Here is an 11,054-nt window from a genome sequence, read left to right as displayed (position 1 = left end):
TTTTTCAGTTTCCAGAGAGAGATCACACCCACAGAGCTATTTGTGGACAAAGCTAATTCAAATTGTGTGGCCTTGGAGCAGCAGACCCTTAGGACTAATGGAATCACTTTTCTGTTTTAAGGTAATGAACTCACTGATTCTATTTGGCAATGCAATCTACCAATTTCAGGAATAAAAGATTCAAATTGTAGCAAATAACTTTAGTTCACTTCTGTTAATATAGTTCTCCAGCCATCTAGGGTAGGTACAGTTGAGGGATAGGATGAACATTAATTTGGCTTGGTGGAAATAGGTCTTTGATTGTCTGGCCTGGGAATATGACTACAAAATCCACTGGTTTCTATTCCAGCTCTATGAGCTGTGGAACCTGATACTATTGATCCAAAGTTAAGGTACACGGATCAGGAAACTTGAAAAGAAGAGAAACTTCCTTCTAGTCACTGCTTGGGAGTGCCTCAAGGCAGAATGAGTTTAGAAGGTTATACATTTGCATAATGGCTTTATGCTTTTCTGAGTTAAAACAACAACAATAAAAACAACAACAAAACCTTTGTTAAATAATCCTGTCCTCAATCCTGGGTCTTAGTTATTATAGCCTCTGTAAATAGGGCATGCCTAAGGAACATGAAAAATATCTATTTCCATTATCTGGATTATAGTATCAATTAAACAATCAAATTATTTTTGAGAGTCACATAGTTATCCAAGGAATCTGACAGTGATCTATTGATGATAGTGTATTTTTGTGTTGATTTAAGAAGATTTGTGATAGGGGACCAGCAAACTGAGTAATAATTTAGAATTTATAATCTGTGTACCAAAGCTTCCCTTTCAGAGACAGATCTAGGTCTGGATTTCATATGATTTTCATGACATGGGGGACTCATCTGGTCAATAAAATTTCCCAAGGTCCTGCTATTTTATATCTTAACTTATATTACAGTGAGGCTTTTAGAGCCTCAGCTGTGGGAGGAACAGGTTCTGGTTCTTGTGCCATAACTTACACTTTCTAAATGCCCTTTCCTTTCTGATTTTAAGAACATGTGGCTAGGGACTGAGATTAAGTTTCAGATACCAAATATTCCATTTTTTGAAGGCAAACTTAAATCAGACATAAAATATCTAACATACATTTGCATTACCTTACACTGTTCTCATTCAGGATGAACATATTCACAATGTGGTCTTTTCTGAAGCAACCATTTTTCCAAATGCCCTGTTCTTCGAATGGGGTTGTTAACAAATGTTGGATCCATGACAATACATTAACTGCTAATGAATGGAAGAAGTGGCTCAAAATAAAATTTACTTAACGTGTGAAATTCACTTATGGACTTTAAATTCAATAAAATTTTCAGTAGGTCAAAATAATTCATTACTAATTGTGTTTGGGGCATTTTTAACCAAAGTGTTTTGTAGGATGTTTCTAAAAGGTTATGTTTTGCAATAATCACATTGTCCATTGCCTCAAAATATTTTCAGCAGTTTGAATGGCTTAATGTTTAAGGACTTACTTTTCCTGGTTTAGTCTAATTTTACATCCCTTCCTTTCTTTTGCAACTCACATCCAATGCATCAGCAAGATGCTTCTGTTTCTAAACTATGACTCACATCATGCACTTCTCTTTGTCTTCACTGTTTTCTCCCAATTTCAAATGACATCCTTTCTTCCTTGGACTTCTGCAGCAGCAACCTAACACAAGTCCTTGCTTCTACTTTTGTTCCTCTACCCTCAATTTTCCGAGCAGCAGCATATTACTCCTTAAAAATGGAAAAATCAATCATGTTAGACTTTTGAGTAAAACCATTTCTTCTCAGAACAGTTCTGTGTCAGGAAGTCTCACAAAGCTGTTCTAGAAAGCTAGGAGGGATTCTAGAAAATAAGAATAGCCATCATCATTTTATGCTCAATCTAATATATTTAACAGGACTGTATTGCTACTCATGTTTTATCACTTAGCTCATTTGTAAAGAAGAAACTATATGCTTACCTGCCACAAGTCTTAGCTGGAGCTGTCAGGGGAAAAAAAAAGACTGATTCCCACTGCAGAGGGGGCTGTGAATATCACTGTGTTTATGACTCCATGCTGAGTTAGTCGACTGAGTTAATTAGCAACAATCATCTTGTTTTGGTTTACTTGTTTAATTAGTCAACCTAGGAAAGGTTGAAATAGACCACATGAGTGAGCCAGGTCATGCCATACACAGTTGGAGGAAGACATTTCCTGATCTTGGTATGTTCATGTGTTGGCCCTCTCTCCACAGCCAGGTTAGAAATGTCTCATGACAACTCAATTTCCTCCTTTAGCTGGTTTGTATAGTTTCAGTGAGGGGGTTGTCACATCAGTAACATTGGTAATCTGTTTCTAGAAAATACTTAAAAGTAAGGATAATTTTCCCAATTAGGCCGACAGGCCGGTGTGCATAACAGAAAAATATTGGATTTAGAGTCAAGAGCTTTTTTTATTAGTCATAGGAAATTAATACTCAGTTACCTTAAAGTAGGCATAAAAATGCCCTCTTTAAAGGGCTGCTGTAAAGATTATTGAATGAGATAAATGCCTGTGGAAGTACCTTGACCATTGCCTGACCAGTAAAAGCTTAAGAAATATTGGTTGTATGTGTATGGCTATAGCAAATTTGAAGAGAGCTGCAGGTAAAAGCTAGGAGATTATGACTTTTGCTCTTCTCCATACTTCATAAGCTTATTACCTGGATCAGCAAAGGGAGTTCCAAACTGAAGCTTCTCAAATTTTCTGTTTTATTTTCTTAGAGAGATGACAGTAATTAGGAGAAAAGAGGTGGAAGTGATTGTGATGAGGATCCTTGATTTTGTTTGTGGAAGGGTGGAGGGTTTATAAGCAGAGCCTGTCAGGAAGTAGTCCCTGTTTTTGTTTTTTTTTTTGTTTTTTTTTTTAATCCTTGAGGATCCATTTACTGTTTCTAAAAGGAAAACAGTGTCAAGAGACATTTTTCTGCTTGTTATTCACTTCCCTTGGGACCTACCTTAACTTTTTTTTTTTCCTATAATAATAATTTTTTCCCTGTTTTAAACCTCTCACAAGTAGAATGACATTTTAACAAATCAATCGACTGGTTGTTTTATTAATTAATCGACCAATAAGTCTATCCCTAACTTCTCTAAGTGTGCCCCTGTTCAATTCCTGCCTCTTACCCCACTCTGAACTCACTCCCCAGGTAGCCACTGATATTTCTCTCACTGTAGATGTTTGCATTTCCTACAGCATTATATAAATGGAATAATACCATGCTCCTTTTTTTTTTTTTTTTTTGGTCTACTTCCTTTTACTCAGCACAATTATTTTGAGATCCATCCATGTTGTTGCATCTGTCAATAGACCATTCTTTTTATTGCTGAGTAATATGTAATATGTATGTATATGTAATATGTACGTAAAGATGTATAAGAATTTATTAATCCATTCACCTTTTGATGGGTGTGGGTTGTTTGTAGTTATTAGAAATAAACTATGTTATTAGAAGTAAGCCTGCTAGGAACATTTGTGTATAAGACTTTGTATGTCATATGCTTTTTCCTATTAGGTAAATAGCTATGGGTGAAATGGCTTTATCAAGTGGTAGATATATGCTTAACTTTTTAAGAAGCTGCCAACGTGTTTTTCCAAAGTTCCTGTACCATTTTACATTCACACTAGCAGTGTATGAGAGTTCCAGTGCATTTATATCATCACCAACACTGGTATGGTTGGTCTTTTTTTTTTTTTTTAACGTTTATTTATTTTTGAGACAGAGAGAGACAGAGCATGAATGGGGGAGGGTCAGAGAGAGAGGGAGACACAGAATCTGAAACAGGCTCCAGGCTCTGAGCGGTCAGCACAGAGCCCAACACGGGGTCGAACTCACGGACCGTGAGATCATGACCTGAGCTGAAGTCGGACGCTTAACCGACTGAGCCACCCAGGCACCCCATGGTTGGTCTTTTTAATTTTAGTCATTCTGGTATGTATACAGTAGTAACTCATTGTGTTTTTAACTTGTAATTCCCTTATGACTAGTGATGTTTAAATATATTTTCTTTGCTTATTTGTCATTTGTATAAGTGCTGTTCAATGTCTGCTCGAATATTTTATCAATATTTTTATTGGGTCATTTTTTTTCTTTTTTTAAAAATTGTTTTTTTAATGTTTATTTTTTTGGAGAGAGAGAGACAGAGCTTGAACAGGGGAAGGGGCAGAGAGAGAGGGAGATGCAGCATCTGAAGCAGGTTCCAGGCTATGAGCTGCAGCACTGAGCCTGAGGCAGGGCTCAAATCCACAAACTGTGAGATTATGACCTGAGCCAAAATCCAACACTTAACCAACTGAGCCACCCAGGAGCCCCTTTTAAAGTTTTTTTTTTAATGTTTATTTATTTTTGGGAGACAGAGACTGTAAGTGGGGGAAGGGCAGAGAGAGAGGAAGAAACAGAAGCTGACACAGGCTCCAGGCTCTGAAATGTCAGTGCAGAGCTGGAGGTGGGGCTCGAACCCATGAACTGGGAGATCATGACCTGAGTTGAAGTCAGATGCTTAACTGACTGAGCCACCCAGGTGCTCTGGGTCATTTGTTTTCTTATTGTTGACTTTTGAATGTTCTTTACATATTCTGATTGCAAGTCCTTCAACACATTTTTAAACCTTTTTAGTATTTTAGTTAACATACAGTGAAATATTGGTTTTAGGAGAATTCAGTGATTCATCACTTACATAAAACATGCAGTGCTTATCACAAGTGCCGTCCTTAATACCCATCACCCATCTAGCCCATCTCCTACCCACCTTCCTCCATCTGCTTTCAGTTTGTTCTCTATTATTAAGAGTCTCTTGTGGTTTGTTTCCCTTTCTTCTCTTCCCCCCCCATATGTTCATCTGTTTTGTTTCTTAAATTCCACATATGAGTGAAATCTTATGATGTTGTCTTTCTCTGACTTATTTCACTTAGCATAATACAGTCTAGCTCCAGCTGTATCATTGCAAATGGCAAGATTTCATTATTTTTGATGGCTGTATAATATTCCATTGCATATATACATAACAGTTCTTCTCTATCCATTCATCAGTCAGTGGATCATAGGGTAGCTCTATTTTTAGTTTTTTTTTGAGGAACCTCCATACTGTTCTACAGAATGTCCACACCAGTTTGCATCCCCACCAGCAGTGCAAGAGGGTTCCCCTTTCTCTGCATCTTTGCCAACACCTATTGTTTATTGTGTTAATTTTAGCCATTCTGACAGGTGTGAAGTGCTGTCTTGTTGTTTTGATGTGTATTTCCCTAATGATGAGTGATGTTGAGCATCTTTTTGTCTGTTAGCCACCTGGGTATCTTCTTTGGAAAAGTGGTTATTCATATCTTCTGCCTATTTCTTAACTGGATTGTTTTTTTGGATATTGAGTGTGATAAGTTCTTTATAAAGTTTTGATACTAACCCTTTATCAGGTATGTTGTTTGCAGTATCTTCTCCCATTCCGTAGGTTGCCTTTTAGTTTTGTTGTTGGTTTCCCTTGCTGGGCAGAAGTCTTTTTTTTTAAAATTTTTTAAAAGTTTACTTATTTTTGAGAGACAGAGACAGAGCCCAAGTTGAGAAGGGCAGAGAGAGAAGGAGACACAGAATCCAAAGCAGGCTCCAGGCCATAAGCTGTCAGCACAGAGCTTGATATGGGATTCTAACCCACAAACTATAAGATCCTGACCTCAGCTGAAGTCGATGCTTGACTGACTGAGCCACCAAGTCACCCTCAGAAGTTTTTTATCTTGATGAAGTCCCTGTAGTTCATATTTGCTCTCATTTACCTTGCATTTGGCAACATGTCTAGTAAGAAGAGTTAATACCTATTCTTTTCAAACTGTTCTAAAAATAGAAATGGAAGGAAAGCTTCCAAACCCATCCTATGATGCCATCATTACTTTGATTCCAAAGTCAAGGACCCCACTAAAAAGGAGAATTACAGGCCAATATCCCTGATAAACATGGATGCAAAAATTCTCAGCAAGATACTAGCAAATCAAATTCAATACTACATTAAAAGAATATTCACCATGATCAAGTGGGATTTATTCCTGGGCAGTACGGCTGGTTCAATATTCACAAATCAATCAATGTGATACACCACATTAATAAAAGAAAAGATAAGAACCACATGATCCTGTCAATAGATGCAGAAGTATTGACAAGATACAACATCCATTCTTGATAAAAACCATCAATAAAATAATAGATGGAATATATCTTGGCATCATAAATGCCATATACAAAAGACCCATAGTTAATATCATCCTCAATGGGGAAAAAGTGAGAGCCTTTCCCCAAAAGTCAGGAACAAGACAAGGATGCCCACTCCCACCATTACTGTTCAATATAGTATTGGAAGTCTTAGCCTTAGCAGCCTTAGCAGACAACAAAAAGAAATAAAGGGAATACAAAGTGGTAAGGAAGAAGTCACACATTTGCTATTTGCAGACGATATGATCCTCTATATAGAAAACTCAAAAGACTCCACCCCAAAATTGCTGAAACTAATACATAAATTCAGCAAAGTTGCAGGATACAAAATCAACTTGTGGAAATCTGTTGCATTTCTATATGACAATAACAAAGCAGCAGAAAAACCAAAGAATCAATTCCATTTACAATTGCACCAAAAACAATAAGTTACCTAGGAGTAAATCCAGCTAAAGAGGTAAAATATCTGTACCCTGAAAACTTATGAAAAAAATTGAAGAAACACAAAGAAATGGAAAAACATTTCATGCTCATGGATTGGAAGAATAAACATTGTTAAAATGTCTTTATTACCCAAAGTCATCTACACATTTAATGCAATCCCTATCAAAATACCATCAGCATTCTTCACAGCGCTAGATCAGTGTTAAAATTTGTATGGAACCACAAAAGCCCCCAAATAGCCAAAGCAATCCTGAAAAAGAAAAACAAAATTTGTGGCATCATGATTCTGGATTTCAACCTATATTACAAAGCTGTAGTCATCAAGGCAATATGGTACCTGCACAAAAACAGACAGATGAGTGGAACAGAATATAAAACCCAGAAACGGACCCACAACTCTATGGTTAACTCATTTTTGACAAAGCAAGAAAGAATATCCAATGTAAGAGCAGAATTCTTGTTTCGTTTCTGATTTTAGAGGGAAAGCATTCACTTTCACCATCAAGTATTCATGCCAGATGTAAGTTTTTGAAATGTTCTTTACAGATCAAAAATATTCCAAACTTTGCCACAGTGGCAGTATCGTAGCCAATGAGGCTTATCTGAAGCGTGATTATTGCTAATTGAAAGCTTTTCATAGATCAAAGATGTTTTTGATGAATCGCAGTTCGCTAAGAACTTTTATCAAGAAGGGATGTTGGTTAGAATGTATTTTAATATGTGCAGGTATATTACATATAACTTAGATTCTTATGTGCCAACTTGGGCATTTACATCATCTAACAGGGTTTAAATGGGAAAACTAATGCCAAATTTCAAGCAACCTGGTTCTGAGAAAAGTTTTGCCCTTAGCTTACATTCCATTTGTTAGTTGAGAGTTTGCTATACTAATGTTTCCTTTTTTAAGGAATTATCATGTAAACAGCATCAATAATTAAGCCCTACAAAGGGCCTGACAAAATAAAAACTGTTTCTCCGCATCTGGTGTTTTCATGGCAGCATACACTAGTGATGCAAATGGAATATGAGTATTTCCTTAGAAAAACACAGGAAATGAATCTATAAGCTTCATCAATGCAGCCTTTAGTAGCCTATGGCATGTGATCTGAAGTTAGTTGTTTGCCAAGGTGACTCTCCATCTCACAGATTTCTGTTCACTGGTAGAGGCTACTCTCTGCTCTAGAGGGTGACTTGTTCCCATCAAACTGTGTAAGTGAAAACCACAAGTGGGAAGTAATTGGTCCTCATGGCTGCTGAATATCCATATACTGTTTTAATTTCTCTCTTTCTGCTGCCAGGATCCTGAGGGCATTTTGCTCTCACTGCCACTCACCTCAAAATCTGCTCTCTAGTGTCCTACAAATTCCACTCACTATCGTATTAAGATCAAGTTATAGAAATAAAATTCCCTCTTTCCTTATTTCAGCCAGCATATATTATTTTATACATTTAAGAGGAAAATTTCTGAGTAAAAAAAAGAGAACAAAATCAAAGAAAAAATCATGTCTTCAGAATACAAGTATCTTATTTCAAGATAATTAAAACATTTACTTAAAAGTTTTTTTTTGAATAATAATAGTTTACTGAATTCATGTACTACTTCCCATGAATAAACCCCTCCCCTGCATTTCAGTCATGCCAGGACTAACTCCCAAACTTCCCGTTTCTTTTTCAGTTCTCAGTCACCCTTTCCTTCAACTCCTCACTTTTCTTTGGATGGCAGGTGTGACAGCTCTGTACAGGTGAATTACTTCCAGTGCAGAAAGAATTTAATAAACTTCGTAAGGCATATATTGTGATAGTAACAGTTCCTTCCATTCTTATGAATACTCCTCCTAAGTCAACTTATACATTATAGAAGAGAACTTTGGTATCCAAATAAGGGTTATTAATCTTTGACTTGGGTGAACATGCAGTTAGCTCTAAATTTTATTCTTAGTGTATTCTGGACCAGACTTCTGGAGTAAGGCAGAACATCAGAAAGCTAATATTTGTATCAAAATTCTTAGATCTGGGAAGAATTGCTTTTCTTCTATATAATGCCTTTGAATCTTACTGAGAAATGTTATGAGAAGCAGCTATATAGAACCAGATTATATCTATGTATATCTGTGTCTTTCTATTTATCTATCATCATCTATATCAGATACTTTGGAGGGTCAATATTCACTGTATTTCTTAGTTTCCTTAGTATGAATCCCCATGAAAGAAATTGTTACAGCATTAAGAGCCATTAATTTAGCTTTCCCTGAACCCACGTGTTTTCTTCTCATAGTTAATAAAAATCATACAGCAAATAATGTTTCCCCATTCTTCACTTTGTTTTAAAGGGAGTTCATAACATATTTAGTGGCTTGCTTTAATACAAACATAAAATCTTATCCAAAAATTGTCATTCTATTTTTTTCTAAGTTGATATTTCTCTTATTTTTTCTTTCATTGCACTTTTCTTTCAGTACATCAGGTCCTTAATGTAACAAGGTGGAATATAGTATAATAAAGGCACATATAAATAAACATGTAACTAAATAAATAGTTCCAAGATAAAAAGAGCTTTTGAAGTGGAAAGGATTTTATTAAGATGGAATTTTTATTAAGCCTTCCTCTATGGTATTAAGCAGGCTTTCCCAGGAGTTCAGATAAAACACTATTTATTGTGTTTTAGAAGGTTCTAGATGATCTGATCCTGCCTATCTCTCTAGCCTCCTATACCATTTTCATTTTGGGTAGCCAAATAAATTATTTAATATTCTTTGAAAACCACAAACTTTAACCTATACTTACATGGGATTTGGTTCCCCTAGAACTTTGCATAGCATATTTTATGACTTTGAAATATCACCTTCTAACAAAGGCACTCTCGAGCCATGTCATCTAAATTACCCACTATCCTACCCAAAACTTTTCTATATTCATATATTCATCTTTTATTGAGATATAGTTGATATGTATAACATTATGTTAGTTTCAGGGATGCAGTGTAATGTTTCAGTACCTGTGTAATTATAAAGTTACCATCTGTTAAAAGTTACCACAGATAACATCTGTCATCACACATAGTTACAAATTTTCTTTTCTCCTTTCTTTTGGAATTGACTAACTGGAATTATAGATTTATGTGTTTAGCTGATTATTATCCATCTCCCTCACTAGCATGTAAATTTCACAAAGGCAGGGAATTTATCTTCCACACTGATGTAATTCAGGGCACATCACAGAGTAAATCAATGTTTATGGAATGAATTAGTGAAATGCACCAAATAAACTGAGCACTTTATTTTTGACCAAATAGTTGGGCCAAATAACAAGGAGTGGTTGTCAAATTTCTCTGCATCTGTTTATATCTCAGTCTCTGGGAATCATGAATCACTGGTTTTGCTCTCTGCTTTTACCTCTTTAGGGCTCTGTGTCAATTCACCCTTCCTTCACACAAAACTAACCCAAACTGTAATGCCACTATATTATGGTCTTCTTTAAAAATGTAAACCTGTTTCCAGGTGTTTTAATAATTTTGCACAGGTAAGAAGAATGTAATCTAGTCCTTAATTTATAAATGGAGGATTTCAAAATCGATGCAGGAAAATAAACTTCTGCTACTTTCATGAATGTTTGACTCACCTATAGTGTTCACTGTAACTCCTTTCACTTTTCTCAGCTAATGTGGGGTTTGTATTTCTCTATGTCACATATTTATTTAAAATAGTGGCGCTATCAGATCAGTTTGTGGATTGTGCTGGTCTAGGTGTACCAGAACCACCTGAGTAACATTAAAATAAGGATTTCCAGGAGTCCAATTCAAGATTCTGATTTAGATATGGAGAAAGTACTGGGAATCTGTTCTTTTAAAAAGCTCCCTAAATAATTATGAAGCAGACAAGTTAAGGAGACAGTGCTTTTAATTATTATTAGTCGTTTGGATGTCAATTAAATAAAAATTTTGGCTCAATTATGATTTGGTTGGCACTAATTTACCTTGAATTTAGTGAGCTAAAAGGGTGTGAATAGTCCTCTAAGGAGTAGAGATGTTTAAACAAGCAAAACCAAGTGCAAGAATGGATGCACTTAATAGAAGTCAAAAAAGGGAGGAGTCCAGGGACTAAAATGGGCAAGCAATTATTGGAGGAAAGAGTAAAAGAAGAATCTAAAGTCCAGAAATTCAGGTCATTTAAGTCTAATTAACAATGTATGAAATCCTGATTTCAGTGCAAGGTATGATTTAATTGAGCATACTATTGTCCATTATGTAACTAGACAGAAATAGATGAATTTGAGTCTGTGTTTGAGTCTGCAAATGAATAAAGACCTACTTCTTAAGTGGGAATGGAAGTGGAGAAAAAGAATTAATTCTGATTTGACCTACTCATGAGTTC

At 35.8% G+C, this 11,054-nt stretch overlaps 1 pseudogene; it reads left to right on the top strand.

Annotated features, from left to right (window-relative positions):
• Positions 1-7,245: 7,245 nt before the first annotated feature.
• LOC131518307 (U4 spliceosomal RNA) lies at positions 7,246-7,424 on the top strand (annotated as a pseudogene).
• The last annotated feature ends 3,630 nt before the right edge of the window (positions 7,425-11,054 follow it).

The sequence above is a fragment of the Neofelis nebulosa genome, chromosome 7 (genome assembly GCF_028018385.1).
Source record: "Neofelis nebulosa isolate mNeoNeb1 chromosome 7, mNeoNeb1.pri, whole genome shotgun sequence".
Taxonomy (NCBI): Eukaryota; Metazoa; Chordata; class Mammalia; order Carnivora; family Felidae; genus Neofelis; species Neofelis nebulosa.
Note: the sequence above shows the minus strand (reverse complement) of the source record. Positions and strands in the feature narration are given on the sequence as shown.